This window comes from Ambystoma mexicanum, chromosome 4q (genome assembly GCF_040938575.1).
Source record: "Ambystoma mexicanum isolate Mex_15411 chromosome 4q, UKY_AmexF1_1, whole genome shotgun sequence".
Classification (NCBI taxonomy): Eukaryota; Metazoa; Chordata; class Amphibia; order Caudata; family Ambystomatidae; genus Ambystoma; species Ambystoma mexicanum.
Genome location: NC_090928.1, coordinates 1,115,198,858 through 1,115,216,594, shown reverse-complemented (window position 1 = coordinate 1,115,216,594; position 17,737 = coordinate 1,115,198,858). Strand labels below are relative to the sequence as shown.

Sequence of the window (17,737 nt, the reverse complement as noted above, 5' to 3'; positions counted from 1 at the left end):
AAAAGGCACTAGTTAATAAAATAGATCACAAATACATTCTTAGGCAGTGCAAATAGTTTCAGTTCACTAGAGGACTCGATTCAGTTCAATTGGCCTAGGCCTAAGTCAATGGGCTGGTGTCTTGGATAAGAAAGCGTAGTTCTTGTAGTAAACGGTAAAGTCTTTGCCAATGTTCTCAGAAGTAGTTTGTACAATAAAGAATCATATGTGGGGTCCCAAGCTGATGAGGCTTGTAATTTGGGAAAGTTTCACGAACTTTCACCGCAAGAGGCAAGTTCTATCAATCGGGTTGGCACAGTACCTTAATATGAAAAAAAGATGCAGCTGAAGACGTTGGTTCCTGGCAGCCAGTGTTGCCAACTTAGCGACTTTGTCGCTATATTTAGCGAAAAACTGGAGTCCCCTAGCGACTTTCTTCATGGAAAGCGACTAGCGACTAATCTAGCTACTTTCATTGGTTTGAAGACGTACACTTTTTTCTATTGGTTTGGAGACTTTCAAGTTTCCAAACCAATAGAAAAGGGTGTATGTCAACAAAACAATAGCAGTACCCCCAATCAATGCACCCGTCCTTGTAGCCAGGCTCCAGCACAACAAGTCACGTCATGTCATTGATGCCCCCGTCCAGCCGCGAGAGGCACGAGAATGCTGCGAGATTATGCTAATTAGGCAGTGATGTCATTTAGCTACTTTTAGCTACTTTTAGGACAGCCTCTAGCTACTTTCCGGACTGAGGAGTTGGCAACACTGCTGGCAGCTCCTGCAGATCTTGCTCTTCCTGAGCCTCAGCAAGGTGGGGAAAAGAGGGAGGACGTCGAGGGACTCCTGCACTGCATAGGGACGGGTCAAACAAGCTGGCAAAATGGAAGATCTTCGGTTCGAGTAGCTGTCGTCCAGCACACAAGCTGGTGTCCTTCCACCTAGTTAATCCTAACCAGCTCCGAGAATGGTATCCAGGTGGCTTACGAGTTCATTGGTCCCACCAACTCAAAGGAAAAAGTCGTCTTTGAAGGGGCTTCCCTGTCGAGATTAACTTGGCGATTCTGACCTGCAGCAGGGCTTCACCGGGCAAACCAATGGTCCAGGAGTTGCAGCAGCCATCCTCTTCAAGCGCTTCTTCGGTTCCTTCATCCAGTGGTCGACACTGCCTTCCAAACCAAGAGACTCGCCTTTTATTCAGTTCCCTCACGTTAATTTCAGCCTAGCTGCCACTCACCCAGCAGGGTTGCTGTCCTTACCGGACAGTCAGCCAGCCAATCACCAGAGAGTGCATTTGGGTCTCCTAGGAGACCAAGCACAGGGAGTTTCGGGCACCTCCGTCACTTCCTGCCCACCCGACACTCTGGCACCAGAGGCAGGTTTCACTCCTGAAGCCCGCCAAAGGCAAATGAACCAAGACCAAACCTGGTTTGGTGAGCAGAGAAAAACTCTAGAAGGACCTTTCCGCAAAGAAATGGAGAAAAAAGAAGACCGGGATCTGTTTAAACAAAGGAGGCTCAGACGCCATCTTGAAAAACATGGCTCCCGCGATTTAACATTACCGGAGCTACAAATAGTTTGCGGTCAGGAAAAATCATGGTAGTTCGTTGTAAAACCACTGCCACCAGCCATTCAGAGAGGAAAGGGTAGCATTTGACTGCTAAATGTGTATCTATACACAGGGGATACTAAGTAACCCCTCCAGCACTATTGTAAGATAGGGTGTGCTGGGTCTAGAAATTTATAAGACTGGTAAGGTCAATTTCACTTTACTTACTCTAGGAAAAAGTAGTTTATCCCAGAGGAGGTAGTTAAACCTTGGGAAAGCCTGAAAGACTTCTGTGTCACTGCACTGAGGGTGCTGTGTGACAATTGAAAAAGATGATGCCTATGGAGTTGGTTAGACTCCATAACCAAAGAAAACAGAGGTAAAACACATCAAAATACATGAGAGAGTGGGAAAAAGGGTCACACTCTCAAGGTAAAAAAAATCAAGCCCTCAAAATCCTGCAAAGTTGCTGAGGGTCTCTAAGGTGAAGGGAATTAGCACATTTTTGAGAATTCTCCCTAACATGTTCCGTAAGAATCCCCTGTTATGAGCCAGTCGTCGAGGTAAGGGAAAACCTGAACGGATTCTCTGCACAGGTGCACTGCTGCCACTACCTTCGTAAACACCCTTGGCGCTGAGGCAATGCCAAAGGGGAGTACCTTGAACTGATAGTGTTTGTCCTCTATCATGAACCTTAGGCATTTTCTGTGTGCCTGCAATATTGAAATATGAAAGAATGCATCTTTCATATCCAGTGTTGCCAAGTAATCCCCCAGTTTCAGAAGAAGGATTACCTCCTGCAACGTGACCATACAAAACGTTTGAAGTTTGACAAATCTGTTCGCTGGCGCAAGTCTAGCAGAGGGCGCATGGTGAGATCCTTTTTGGGTACAAGTACGTACACTGAATAAATACCCTTGTTTAACTGTAGAAGAGGACCGACTTCTATGGCGCCCTTTTCCTGCAGGATATCGACCTCTTGCAGCAGAATGCGTACGTGTTCTGGTGTCAGGATTTTGACGGTCTGAATTAAGGTGGTGGGCAAAATTCTATGCAGTACCCATGGGCGGCGGTCTTGAGCACCCACTGGTGTGTTAACCCTTCCCATGCATGAAGGAATGAGGTTAGACGTCCCCCGACCGGAGAGGCATGAGGGGACCTGGGAGTGGAATTTCGGCCTCTACCCTTTCCACGACGTTGTCGTCTAGGTGGATACGTGGTGGTGGTGTTGGATCCTTGTCCTGAAGATCAGTTGTTTCCTGAACTATACTGGTTTTGAGGGGAGCGAGATTGCCCACGAAAGGAACGTGAACCGCCCCTCAACCCCCTTCTCTGCTGTGAAGGCCTTTGGGTAATCTGTTTTAAGGTTTTGAGAGGCTCATGCTCCTCCTTGGCCGTCTCAAGCGCTTCGTCCACGGCCTTGCCAAATAAGTTGGTCTCCTCAACCGACTTGTTTATTAAGGCTGCTTGGGTTTCACACTTAAAACCACAGTTCCTCAACCAGGCGTGCCAATTTAGTAGTGTACCCTGGGCCAAGGTCCTTCCCGCTGTTTCAGCGGCGTCCAAAGTTTTCTTCAGAATGTTGTGGTTGATTTGCTTGCCTTCCGATACAATCGTGAGCAGTTTAGCCCTCATGGTTTCGGGGACCTCTTGAAGGCCCTCTTGCAACAAATTAAACTGTATATCTGAGTAGCTAGCCAACAGAGTAGTGTTGTTGGCTAGTCGGGTGGGGAATGCAGCAGCAGCCGTGACCCTTTTTCTCAGTCCATACAACTTTTTGCCTTCTTTATCAGGTGGTGCCTCCCCTGTAGACAGGGGGACACCTGCCCTCTTTCTCGTAGTTGTAACTATCAGGGAATCTGAAGTGGCATGCCCTTTAATGTGAAGGGGGTCTATAGGAGAAGGGCAAAACAACTTCTCGACCCTCGGATTCACCGCCCTGGTCTGGGCTTGAGTTAATGAAGGCGCCAGACGTCTCAATAGAGTTCAGTGAGGGAATGGCGTGACTGGCAGGAGGCCTATCCTTCAGTATGTCCTCTACGAAATCTGAATCCCGCACAGCCTCCTGTGTGGCGATTTGAAAATGGTCAGCCACATTCTTTAAGATGGCGTTGAACGCCATTTGATCATCCACAGGCGAGGCCTGACTGACTGGAGTGGAGTGGAAGGAGAGGAATCCACACACACAGCATCAGGGTCCGGAGTAGGGGACGCCCAAGGTCGATTATCAACTGGATGGTTGTCTTCCCAATTGTCCATGGGAGCAGCAGGATCATCCACAGGGTCCCCAAAGGTATCATCTTGTGTGTAGGTATTGATGGGCACCTCGTCATCTGTAAGGTCAAAAACATTCTGTTCATGAGGATCCTCAAAGGTCCTCTGAAACTTAGCCATAGGGGTAAAAGGAAGTTTCTCACAAGGCTTCTTGGGAGCAAACCTCTGAAAATTCAACAAACTTCTCCAGTCTGTTCATGCACCCCTCAAACCTCTCCCTGGTCCATGATGAAGAACCAGAGTCGTCCAGGGGAAGAAAGGGATATTGACGAATGTCCTCTCTAGAAGGAAAATCTCAACGTTCTGAAGTCTTGGATAAAGACAAAGGGCTCTCAGAGTACTCTTTTCAAGGCTCCGGGCGTTGTAACGTGTCTTTAGATGAGTCTTTAGGCCGTTCTTTCTGTTTCGACAGTTCCTTTTTGTTTAACCGCTGAAGCGATCCTCGCGATACTATCGCTGATGCTCAGGGAGGTGTGGCGGTAAAGCCGGTGGCAGCGCGGTGGATTTCGGCACCACTGGGGCCTTAAGCAGTGTCGGAGCCTTCTTCTGAAGCGTTTCGACGGCCATGTGTGATTTGGTGCGAGCGCCCTTACTTTTCGATTACCCGGACGCTTGCCGCTGTCACGGTTGCGGAGAGGGCTGCCGATCAGGAGGATCAGCAGGCACTGCGAAGTATTCGACGTGGCAGTTAGCACTTTGGAGCGCTTCGACTGGACCGCCGAAGCAGAGCCGTGGGTTGTGTGCTTAATGTGGGAATCGGGTGAGTCCCTGTTGCCGGGATGTATCATCCCCATAGCAGGACTCACGTCGTGCCCATCGGGGCCAAGGACGGATGCTGCGGAACGAGAACTTTCCACGGTTCTGTCAATGGCCTCCAAAGTGGAGCCTTGGTCATCGCTAATCCCTTTGTCACATTCGGCGGCGGGGGAATTACTTTCGGCCGGCGACATACTGTAGGCCGCCCACCGCTTCAAACGGTGCATTTTAAGAGTCTTAGGCCATAGGAGTTTACAGGCTGCCTCGTTGTGGTCGAAGGGAAGACAATTGTTGCATCGACGGTGCTAGTCTTTCCACAGGTATTTCGCCTTACAGGAAGGACAAAATCTGGATTGTGCTAGCGAAGACAAACCCAAGGAAACAAAGAGGGGGGAAAAGGAAAGGCATTCTTGAAAAGAATATAACCATCACTTTCTCCCTACTGTATAGGCCGGCCACGTGGTCGGCAGCGCCGACTGGATAAACAGCTGTCGAAATTCCGTCTTCAGCAGTCTTTCGGCAGTGGCACACAAATCAGCCGGCAAGGATAGTGACAATGACAATGAGAATAAACTACCAAAAGTTGAGAAATATAACAATGTTTTATTAAGAGCTCCGCATTAGGGCACCCAGATAGCTGGGCGGAAAAAAACAATTAGAGGGACATCGACGCCTGAGGGTTTTTGGGTACATTACACATCACGGACAGCGTTACAGCCACTCCCATGTCGACGTCCCCTTTCGATTCTCGTAAAACCAGATGCAATACTCTGCGGTTACCACTGGTTGTCGGACTATATGCAAAGCATGTGATTCTAAGCAGATTAACAACCATCAGAAAAGTGTTTATTTGGATAACTGTATTGTGAAACTGTCACAACATTACTGCTCACATTGACCCCTCTTGAGATCAGCCTGGCTGCTCGACCACACTACTAATCTGTATAGTTCAGACTTATACCAAACGTTGGGTCCCTATTGCCAGGGCACGACGTCCTTTCATCGCCAGATGTTTTTTACAGCAGATTTTTTGCCGGAAAAAAATCTCATCTAAAAATTGAAGGGGTGGGGGTTTGGGGAGAACCCCCCAAAAATAAAATAAATTCAATTAGTTTTTTCGTTAAAAAAATCTGAGGTAAAAAAACCTGCGATGAAATGACATGGAACCATTGCCAGGAGGTCAAGGTTATTGTAGTGCACGCAAAGGGTACTGCATACAATCTTGCCTAACACTGGTGCCAGGCGGTGAGGATCTATTGTAGAGTTGTTACATAGAGTGTTTGCTTTACCATAGTTCAACTAAAAACCTTCACAAGGCTAGGCTCAACTAGAAATAGCAATTGTAACATGCCTAGCATGGATAACTTCAAGCAGAAAGCCCTGCTCATTCTAAGATTAGAACTGAAAGAAATATGTAAAGTCAGGAATCTTCCTTTTAAAGAAAGAAAAATGAATTGATTACAAGGTTGTTAGACAACCAAATGTTGGATAGTAGCCCTGTAACTCCTACTACTCCAGAAATGTGGAAATTGATATCGAGGATGATAATTCATAGTCTCGCTGTAATGTCTTAGAAGAGTCAGAAGAGGGAGAGGAGTCCCAGGATTGGAACCCCTCTATGCCACAACCTGCACTTTTGCCTCAACCTGTGTCCACTGGGACCCCACAAGGTCCATCACTGAGTCCAGAATATGTGTCTCTTGAAAAAATGAATCTTGAATTGGAGTTCAAAGGAATACAGGCTCAAGGTGAAGCCAAACATCAGGACATCAGAATCGGGGAACTGGAAGTGCAAAATGCTTTTGAAATGAAAAAAATTGTCTCTTGAAATTGTTTCCATCTCAGAGTCCTCTAGGTCTTCCAGTCCAAAGAGGCCTCGCCTGCCCAAAGAAGCAGCGAGTATGTAGGATACAAAACTTGATATTTTGGATTGGTCGAGTGCTTTTGAATACAATTATGGGATTCGGGGTCTCAAAAGGGAATCAGTTGATTCCTTGGCTTTTGTCTAGACTCCACCAGGTTGCAAATGATGCTGTAATGGAGGTGGGGGAACAAAGGATTCGAGTATGAGAATGTGAAACTAGCTTTGATAGCTAGATTTGGGAAAACTCCTTCCCAGTACCCAGAGAGGTTTAGGACCATCAAAATGACTGATGGTACCCCTTGGGCTACCTGGGTGTGTGACTGTTTGAAAAATGTAGATGGATGGTTTAGGGGTTACAGAGTAACTACCTTTGAACACATGAGAAACCGTTTTGGTTGGATTTTGATGCCTGCTCTCCTGAGCTGAGACAGCATATGGCTGACCCAAAAGAGATTGATCCCAAGAAGCTAGCAAAGGCTGCTGACTTGTGGGTTGCCAACAGGGCTACTCACAAGGATTCTGGGGCCAATCACAAAAAGGATGAAGGGAAACGGCACAAGGACAATGACAAAGATAATTCTAAATCCAACTACCCAAAAGAGGGTCACAAACATAAAAAGGGTAAACCATATGGGAAACCAGGTCAGTGTAGTGAAATCTCTGGTGCTTAACCAGAGAGAGGTCAGCAGAAACCCCCATTCCATAAAGTAATTGGTAAATGTTATGCTTGTGGGTCTACGGATCATGAGAAAGGGTATCCCAGATGCAAGGGTAAATCTTCATGAGTCCACACTGCCTCCTTAGCCATCATCAGCAAGGGGGAAGTACATATGGCAAGCTGAGACTTTTGTCTATTGGCTGAAGACCCTATTGGAGTCTCAACCAGCGGTTTAGTGTCCCTGGGTATGTGGGAATAGCAGAATGTAGATGTATATAACTATTCCAGACAACACCAGATAATATTACAAGGACAGTGTAGTTGTTAATGGACAGGAAACCCCTGCCATTAGAGCAGGGGTCTTCAAACTGTGGGGAGCGCCTCCCCAACCCCCAGCGGGGCACGGGCGCATCCTAGGAAGGGTTGGGGGCCAGAGCCCAGCATGAAATGAGTAAAAAAAAAACCCCCAAAAAACCAAACCAATTATATATTTATTTATTATTATTTTTTTTTTTTTAGATCGGAGGAAATGGGAAGGGGCAGCTGACATGGTCAGACTGGACCATAAAACGGTCTTAGGCACCAATTAAAAAATGGCCAGCAGTTGCAAATGGATATTAAGTCCTTTAGTCACAGACTGTTTGAATAGTACCCAAGGGGTTGTTTTTTGTTCAAATGTAAACAAACGGTGATATTTAAAGAATATTTATTCATCAACAATGGTCAAAACTACTAGCTGCATAGTGAAGTAACTCCTCAATCTGGCCCACATTGGCCCAAAAAGTGGCCCATTTTGACTGGCCTACACTGGCATTTTGAAATGTTGGTACGGTCATTGCCCTATTGGCCAGTCCAAGCCTGCTGGCTCATCCATAATGGGTGGGGGGCATCCACCCACTGGTTACCTCACCCATTATGGAGGAGCCAAGTAGCCAGCCCAGTGAAACAGTGAGCACTTCCTCAGATGTTTTTTCCAGCTGCGGGAGTGCTCCTGGGCTGGCTGAACTGTCGAAGGGAAACACTGTTTGCGCAGACCGTCGCTGCTTCAGAGGGAGAGTACTGCTTCCCCCCCCCCCAGCCCCCAACTCGGACCAACATATTGCCGGAGAGGGGGGACTGGCTACATGTGGGGATCTGCGCCGGAATTCCTGCCCCCCCCCCCCCCGGCCTCCCGAGCGGCCGCAGATGCTCTGTACATCGTTGAGCACCCGCCGGCCTGTTGCTTACCTGCTGCTCTGCCGGCCTGCGGTGTGCACCGGCAGGAGGAACCCACGAGACCCGGTAAGGAGAGTCGGGGGTGGGCCCTGAACTGGAACGCGCTGTGGGGAAGAAGTTCCCCTGATCCCCGCTCGGTGCAAGCGGGCCCCCCGCCTGGGGTAGAGCAGTACCCCGAGAGACTGCAGTGCGAGTGCTCTGCGACTCAGGAGTTGAACTGAGATCCGTTTGCTTTCACAGCGCAGGCTATGAAATACTGACGCATAAATGCAGCCCACATGAGAGAGGGGCTCCCGGCAACCGTTTCTCCCAACCCATAGCGATTTGAGAAGCGCAGCCTAACGAACCTCCACCACTCGAGCTCTTGCCCCTGCGTGGATGGAGGCAGTGAGCGCTGGGTGAACAGGGCAAAGATTGGTGGCCTACCAAATTAGAATAACTGCTGCCTATCACCTATTGATCAAGGGCCCAAGAAAACACTATTCCAACAACCGCGCGGTGGAGGGAATGTCGAGCATGTGAGAGGGCGCAGCAGCGATCACAACTCGCCTCCTGATACAAAAGGTGACGGACCGGAGATCTCCCTGCCGCAGTTGAACGACGACTGAGAATTGAGGGAACCGGCAGACCCGTAACAAAACAGTGGGGCGAAGAACGCACCCCCACACCCTGAAGGGAGCAGAAATTGAGCGCCAAACCCTGTACACAGGCAAGACACTCCCGCAACTCATAAAACGTGTTACCAACATAAAACAATTCCTACGCATAATTACTGACCTGGACTACAGTAAAGAGAACACCGACCTCCTGCCAGTAGATAAGAAAATCACAGTGCTCCAAACAGTGAAGAAGAGGGCATGCCATAACACTAATAGATCTTAGTAACAACCTGTAAACCATAACTCGTGAACAGCATCTCCCAACCGCAGAACGTACTTTTCTTCATAATACAAGGCCTGCTTCTCAATATGGGGAAGGACAAGCCTAGAAAAACCTCCACCCAAAGCAGGATAGAACAGTATGCAACCACTCCGCTGTCTAGATCACCAGAGAGGTCAGAATCGACCGGGCCTGACATCATGGAGGGGGACTTCTCCCTCAGGGATGGGCGCCATTGCCAGCTCCAGGACATCAATGGAAAAGAAAATGGACGCCATTGGAGCTGAGGTATCCCTGTTGAGACATGACTTGCAGAAGCTGACCGCACGCACTGGAGAGGTGGAAGCACACATATCAGTGACCGAAGACAATCTACAAGGAGTCAACCGCCAGATAACTGGCATGCTACAACGAATGAAATCCCTATAGGGAAGAGTAGACGAAAGTGAAGGTCGATCAAGGCGCAATAACGTCCGCATCCTAGGACTTCCGGAAAAAGCGGAAGGAGAATGCATGGAACTGTTCCTTGAAAGATGGTTACTGGGCATATATGATACTGAATCCTTCTCCAAATTCTTTTCTAGCGAAAGAGCCCACCGCATTCCAACGGGCAGGGTCACTCCTGGTGCGCCACAACGTGCGGTCATAGCAAGACTTCTGAACTAGAGACAGGGATGCCATACTACAAATGGCAAGAACGAAAGGGTCCATCACCTATAACGGCTCGAAAATCTCCTTCTTCCCTGACTTCACTAGAGAAGTCCAAAAAGCGCGCCAATCATTTGACCCACTTAAAAACCGCCTCCAATCGCTTGGAATCAAATATGGTCTGATTTTCCCTGCTCAACTCAAGATATATTACAAGGGCACAACAGTACATTTTACTGATCCCAGAGAAGCATTGAATTGGGCAGAAAGGCACATTGAAGGCGATTGGAACGGAAAGAAGAAGGTTGGAAACGACCGTAATAGACCACATCCAGAAAGACCGCCGGACAACAATTCCACCACAGCGGCAGGAAGACGTGCCACAACAGGAAAACGCATGACGGAAACGGCAAAAGAAAAGGCAAGTGAAACCACGAAACACGAAAGAGAAATGAAACCAGCTAAAAACGAGATTCACATGGCAGAAAGTAAGTAATGGTTGGCGACTGCAACCGACCCCCCCCCCCCTTTAGCAAGCAACGAACATACAACGATAGGCAGAGTTCTAGACTGCCTAGATATACTGTCTAAGTAAAGTTTGAACTGTCAAGGGGCGACAGATGCTTTGGTTGGTGATGAAGTATGGGGAGGGGGGAGTTTGGCACAAGTTTACAAGTTGGAAATACTCAATGAAGCACTACATATTACATAAAACAGTGATGAATCGACTAGCAATTACTGTTCCCTGCTGCGAGTCACACGCGTCCAACGCCCCCACTATAGGAGGCTCCATTGCCAGCTGGAACCATATACATGAACGCAACTCTACAAGACAATAAGAACAAAACTTTAAAGCTACTCACCTGGAACGTAAATGGCCTAGGAAACAGCCTGAAAAGGAGGCTAGTAAGACAGTTCCTGAACAGGCACAGCCCGGATAGTCTTCCTAACAGAGACCCATCTGGCGGGTACATCCAACGCACTATTTTAGTGCTCGAACTATCGCACAACCATACAAGCTGGTTTTACGATGGGAGCCAGAGGAGTATTAATATTAATCCACAAAAGGCTACCGCTCACCCTCACCAAAACAATACAGGACACTGGGGGCAGATTCACAAAACGATATCCCTCATGGCGATCTATGCTCCAACGGCTCTCCAATCCAGACTTATGGACGATGTAACGCCCTTGCTAACCAGCGACACCTCGGATATTTTGGTCGTAGGAGGAGATTTCAATGACGTCATGAACAATGTACAAGACCGTACGCATCTACCCAACAGAGACCCTAACCGTCGAACCAAACTGGCTACCTTTGCGGAAGCGTTTGGTATTAAGGATGTGTGGCGCGACCTGCACCCGGAAGAAAAGGGGTACTCCTTCCACTCTGGAGTACATGCATCACTATCACGCTTGGATTATTTCTTCATGCCTGCAACATTAACACACAGTAATGCAAGCCGAATACCTTCCACGAGGCATCCCAGATCACTCCCCTCTACTCATATCACTCACGACGTGCAAACCAGCTCCTCCACTGGGTGGAGATTGAATAACTACTACCTGGGTTCTCCTGAGCTGATTGAACGCATACAAAAGGTCACTACAGAGTACTTTGAGACCAATGAAGGATCAGTAGAAAGTTCCTCTATACTCTGGGAAGCATACAAACCAATGCTACGAGGAGAAATCATCTCCTGGACGACGGCCCAAAAGAAAATGCATTCGGAATCACAGAGAGGCAGAAACAAACGTAAAACAAGCAGAAGAAACATCTTATCAACGACTGTCCAGATACTAACAGAGCACTGATGCTAGCCCAAAAGAAACTGCAAAACATCGCATTGGACAATGCCAAGCAGGCACATAGTGCTATGAGGGCCAGAATATATGATACTGGGGACAAAGCGGGGAAGGTCCTAGCCTGGCTTGAACGGAGAGATGAAGGGCACAGCCATTTAAGGACAATTGTGTTCCAAAACTTGGAACCCTGCCTCACGGACCAGGACATAGCTGAGGAATTCGGAAAGTTTTACGAGGCGCTATACAAGGCACCTACAACTCCCCCTGATACCTCTATACTAGACGGTATCACCCTCCCGACTCTCAATGAGACCCAGATTGCTGGTCTAGAAGGAGACATCACGGAAGAGGAAATTGCAATGGCCATGATGCAGCTCCAGTCTGGGAAGACCACTGGACCGAACGGCTTCCCTATAGAAACCTGGAAGAAGATAGGCTGTAACAACCTAGCTCCCCACCTACTCAACATGTTCCAAGAGGCCCGGACAGCGGGACGCCTCCCGGCGGACCTGAGGAAAGCTACAATAATTATTATACCCAAAGTGAATAAGCCCCCGGAGCAATGCAGTTCATATAGGCCCATCTCCCTCATTAACGGGGAAACCAAGATTCTGGCCAAACTCCTAGCGATACGCCTACAGCAAGTCATAACATCCCTAGTCCACCCGGACCAATGTGGCTTTATGCCAGGCAGATCCACGAGAATGAATATAAGAAGAATACACTTGGCCATTGAGCGGGCCCAGGCCCTCAACATCCCCCTGGGTGTACTTGCAATAGATTTTGAAAAGGCGTTTGACTCCATCCGGTGGGAGGCTCTCTGGGCTATCATGCGAAAAATGGGGTTTCAGGAACAGTTTCTCTCTTGGGTCCAACTGCTATATGAGGCGCCAATGGCTGAGGTCCGAGTGAACGCATTGGGAAAAGGGACCAGACAAGGTTGCCCACTATCAGCTCTACTCTTTGCGCTAGCCATGGAACCACTGGCCCAGTTGCTGAGAGAGGCACCTACATGGCGGGTTCAGAATGGGAAGACAGAGTCTCATTATATGCAGACGACCTATTGCTATACTTGAGGGATCCCAAGACGACGTGCCTGGTGTAACACAGTCGCTCCAGAAATATGGTGCTTTTAGCGGCCTGAAAGTAAATTGGTCCAAATACACGCTATTTGCACTAAATGCTCTAGGTAGTGGGGCTCCCGAGCCTTGCCCATACAGAATAGTCCCTGACCACTTCCAATATCTAGGAATTAAGATCACGAGGAATCTAGATGATTACATACTGAACAATTTACAACCCATTACGGAGCGATTCACAGGGGATGTGCAGCACTGGATGACCCTGCCCCTGACCCTGCTAGACCGAGCCGCACTGTTCAAAATGCTGACACTCCCCCCGCTACCTGTATGTGCTCCAAAACGCCCCCCTACACATACCTGTGAAAGAATTCCGGAACATAGACAATATACTCAGAAAGCTCTTATTGGGGGGTTGGGGGTGGACGCCCGAGAATCGCCCTACGAACACTACAAAGGTCAATATGGGAGGGTGGGATTGGCCTACCAAGGCTACAGACATACTACTGGGCCAGTGTAACGCTCACCTGGCTCCCACGGAGGCGCTGACCTGGTCTGGATTGCTGTGACCTCTTCAAGCGTGATGCGCAGGATTCGAAACAACGACTGAACTGGACCCCCAAATCTGGCTTGTCTGGCCCGTAGAAAAATCTTTCTGTAGGTGGAGAAAGGGGATTAACTGTCTGCAGAGTATTGTGATTGCTTCCCACCTCCCCTTTGCTCTTCTCTGACCACCTCTGAAATCCCCAATCAAGGCTCACCTTAATGTTTGAATGGATGCGCTCTCCATCCTGCTTCTGGTGCAGGGGCGCGTATTTGACCAGTTACTTCACTGGTTTCGGAAGGCGAAATGGCGTAAGTATGCAGTTTAAAAAGTTCCAGAGTAGAGTCTTCTCTTTGTTTGCTTTTCTTAACCTGCGATCTGTCCTTATTTTCAGGTGCAGAGTGGGAGTGATGCTTCGAGGGATATTGCCGGAGATAAACTCAGGTGAGTTTGTGATAAAATGATCCCTTTAAATGTCTTTGAATCCCTCTAGTAATGTCTTTCTTTTTTTCCCTTAGGGGCCGGGGTGCGGTACCAGGCCAAGAAGTGGCGCCGACCCAAAATGAGGAGTGGTTCCGTCAAATATGGCCAGGTAAGTCTTGTGACGGAAAATCAGGCTTTCCTCATTTGTTCCTCCTTCTCACCTTTTGTCTCTTCTTCTCCCCTGCAGGTGCAAAGATGTGGCGGAATGCCCAGAAGGTCGCAGTGGATAGTGAAGGGCCCACGAGGCAGGTGAGTGATGCGCAGCGATGCAACAAGTAGCGCAATGCTTTTAAAGAATGTCTATCTTCAGGATCGCTGGCGTGATGGTTTCCTTCTCTTCCTTCCTTCCTTCCTTCCTTCCTTCCTTCCTTCCTTCCTTCCTTCCTTCCTTCCTTCCTTCCTTCCTTCCTTCCTTCCTTCCTTCCTTCCTTCCTTCCTTCCTTCCTTCCTTCCTTCCTTCCTTCCTTCCTTCCTTCCTTCCTTCCTTCCTTCCTTCCTTCCTTCCTTCCTTCCTTCCTTCCTTCCTTCCTTCCTTCCTTCCTTCCTTCCTTCCTTCCTTCCTTCCTTCCTTCCTTCCTTCCTTCCTTCCTTCCTTCCTTCCTTCCTTCCTTCCTTCCTTCCTTCCTTCCTTCCTTCCTTCCTTCCTTCCTTCCTTCCTTCCTTCCTTCCTTCCTTCCTTCCTTCCTTCCTTCCTTCCTTCCTTCCTTCCTTCCTTCCTTCCTTCCTTCCTTCCTTCCTTCCTTCCTTCCTTCCTTCCTTCCTTCCTTCCTTCCTTCCTTCCTTCCTTCCTTCCTTCCTTCCTTCCTTCCTTCCTTCCTTCCTTCCTTCCTTCCTTCCTTCCTTCCTTCCTTCCTTCCTTCCTTCCTTCCTTCCTTCCTTCCTTCCTTCCTTCCTTCCTTCCTTCCTTCCTTCCTTCCTTCCTTCCTTCCTTCCTTCCTTCCTTCCTTCCTTCCTTCCTTCCTTCCTTCCTTCCTTCCTTCCTTCCTTCCTTCCTTCCTTCCTTCCTTCCTTCCTTCCTTCCTTCCTTCCTTCCTTCCTTCCTTCCTTCCTTGTATCCCAAGATCGAGGCGGGCGTGGCTGGAGGCAAGATGCAGGAGCAGGCACGGCGAGCGTTCAGCTGCTAGGTGCAGAGCAACGCGAAGCACGTGTGGCGGTCCGGGCGTGGTTTAAATAGCCTTGGAAGAAGTTCCAGGTAAGTATTCTTCCACGGTCCCCACCCAAGTAAAATAGTTCCTTTGATAAAATAGTCCCTCCTAAGCCTCATTTGGCTTGAGGCTTTATGCAGCATGGTCTGCGTCAGGTAAGTGCACCAAACACCCTCTTTTATGAGGCTGGCGCCTATGGCGCCAGGACTGATGTCCAACATGAGGCCGCAATGCACGCAGATCCAACACTGCCACATGTACGGGCACCCCCCCCCCTGGAACTGTACAAGGCAATGCCCATGGCGACCCCCCGAAACATAGCGGCACAGACGCCCCGTATTTGGGCAGAATCACATACCTTCATGGGATGGGGAGACAGAGTCACGCCAATCCAACCATTATGGAATAATGGAAACCTCTACGAGGTAGCCAAATTACCGAGATGGCCAGCATGGACGGGGTGTGGTATAGAGAAGGTGGGCGACATTGTAACAAATGGCGCCATCAGATCCTATGATGAACTGGCTATATCCTTTAACCTCCCAGAGACAGAAAGGTACCATTACACACAGCTCCGACACCACTCCAGCAGCATCTCCCTACACTAGCTGACATGCCAGATACCACGCCAATAGAATGCAACATAATAACAGACTGCATTCAGGCTAAAGTCATCACCTCCTTCGCTACAAGGGAGCTGGTGCGGCTCAAGACAAAATGGGAAGCCGAAGTTGGGGAGATATTACCCGAAGACTGGGTTCAGATATTAATGTTCCCCCGCGAGGTGGCCATATCGACCAGACTGCGATTGGTCCAGCTAAAAATACTACATAGAATCTATTACCCGAGGGTAGCCCTGTACCGCTGGGGTAAGATAGCGGAGCCCAACTGCCTACGCTGCCATAGAGAAGGAACTTTCTTTCACACGCTGTGGGAATGCCCAAACATCCGCGATTATTGGCGGCAATGCTGTGACATCCTTACTAGAGTGCTACACAAGACAATCCCCAGTGACCCGAAATTGCTACTCCTTGGAGCGGACAGTGAAATCGACTTAGCAAGGTACGAAAAGCTCTGCTTCATGACAACTGCAATTGCTAAAAGGAATATAGCACAACTATGGGGTGCTGCAGAGACACTGCAAATTAGCCAGTGGATCACTGATGTACAGATTTGCATTGCCATAGAAAGGAGAGTGTATAAAGCCAGAGGATGTCCCGAAAAGGCGGACAAGATATGGCACCGATGGGAAGACTACGTGTGAACTCTGCAACCAGACTTGATATGACATTCCTGAACGTAGAATGTGTAGGGGATCCTTCACACTAGCACAACAACTTTAATGTGACTTTGTATGAGTTGCTTGTTTGAGTATTCCATTGTACGGTATTATTGTTTTAGTTTGTTTTGTGTCTTGGCCCGGTGAGGAGCAAAGTTTGTATGTTACAAAACCAATAAAATATTTTTAAAAAAAAGCCCTTTGTCAAGCTCCAGTCTTAAGAGCTCCTGACTACAACCAATCCTGTATTGTACAAGCTGATGCTTCCAATACAGGGATAGGTGCAGTTCTGAGACAGCTGGATGAGAAAGGCAGGGAACACCCTATCTGCTTCATCAGTAGAAAACTGAAGGAATGAGAAACAAGGTGGGCAACCATAGAACGTGAATGTTTTGCCATTGTGTGGTCTTTGAAAAAGTTTTAGACCATACTTGTATGGGTCTACTTTTAGAATTCAAACAGACTACCAACCCTTGAGATGGTTAATGCAGATGAAGGGGGAGAATCCTAAATTGTTAAGATGGTCAATCAACCTTCAGGGGTTTGGTTTTTCTATAGAATATAGGTCAGGATGTAATCACCAAAATGCTTATTGTCTCCAGAAAGTATGACCGACTGGAGTAAGGAGCTCCATCCAGGAGTGGATTAAATCCCCCTGTCCTTTAGTCTGGGGTGGGGGCGAGTGTTGGGGAGAATTCTCATGTGTTAAATCCCTTCTACCTTTAAGACTACTAGCTCTTTTTGCTGGACTTTAGGACTTTATATTTCATGTAATTTTAATGTGATTGATTTTCTGTGTTTCTTTTGACTTTGGAGTCTGACAAACTCCATAGGCATCATCTTTACATTGTGACACACAGCACCTTCAGTGCAGTGTCACAGGGAACTCTTAGTTTTCCCTAAGTTTAAAATCCCTACTCTTGGTGAAACTACTGTTTCCAATAGCAGTAAAGTGAAATGGACTTTACTTACATTTTCTAACTTTCTAGACCCAGAACACACCATCCTCTCCCTGGCTCGTCGGTTCCAGCAACAACTGCAGTGGAAAAACAACTCGCTTCGAGAGGATGTCCAGATGGGCTTACTTTGAAGTTGATGTGTCCCACCAAATCAAAAAGGGAGAAGTCATCCTTGCAGGTCTTCTCTAGTCGAGGCGAATTTGGAGCTTCAGCACAGCAAGCAGGGCTTCACTGGGCAAACCAACAGTCCAGGAGTTACAGCAGCCGTCCTCTTTCAGCTCTTCTTCGGTTCTTTTGTTCCAGTGGTTGACTCTGCTTTCCAGTCCAAGAGACTCGCCTTTTAAACAGTTTTCTCCCTTTCATTCCAGCCTAGCTGGAACTCACCCAGCAGGGTGGCTGTCTTTGCCGGACAGTCATCCAGCCAATCACGCCAGAGTGCATTTGGGTCTCCTAGGAGACTAAGCAAAGGGAGTTTCGGGCGCCTCCGTCACTTCCTGCCCACCCCAGACCCTCAGGCACCAGAGGCGGTCTTCAGTCCTGAAGCACGCCAAAGGCACACGAACAAAGGGACCAAATCTGGTTTGGCACGCAGAAACAAACACTAGAAGGAACTTTCCAAA

The 17,737-nt window shown here is 48.3% G+C and overlaps 1 protein-coding gene across 1 annotated transcript in view; it reads right to left on the bottom strand.

The window, feature by feature from the left end:
- PARP1 (poly(ADP-ribose) polymerase 1) overlaps positions 1-17,737 on the bottom strand; it is a 921,075-nt gene that overhangs the window by 282,725 nt on the left and 620,613 nt on the right. The gene's annotated exons all lie outside the window — the stretch shown is intronic.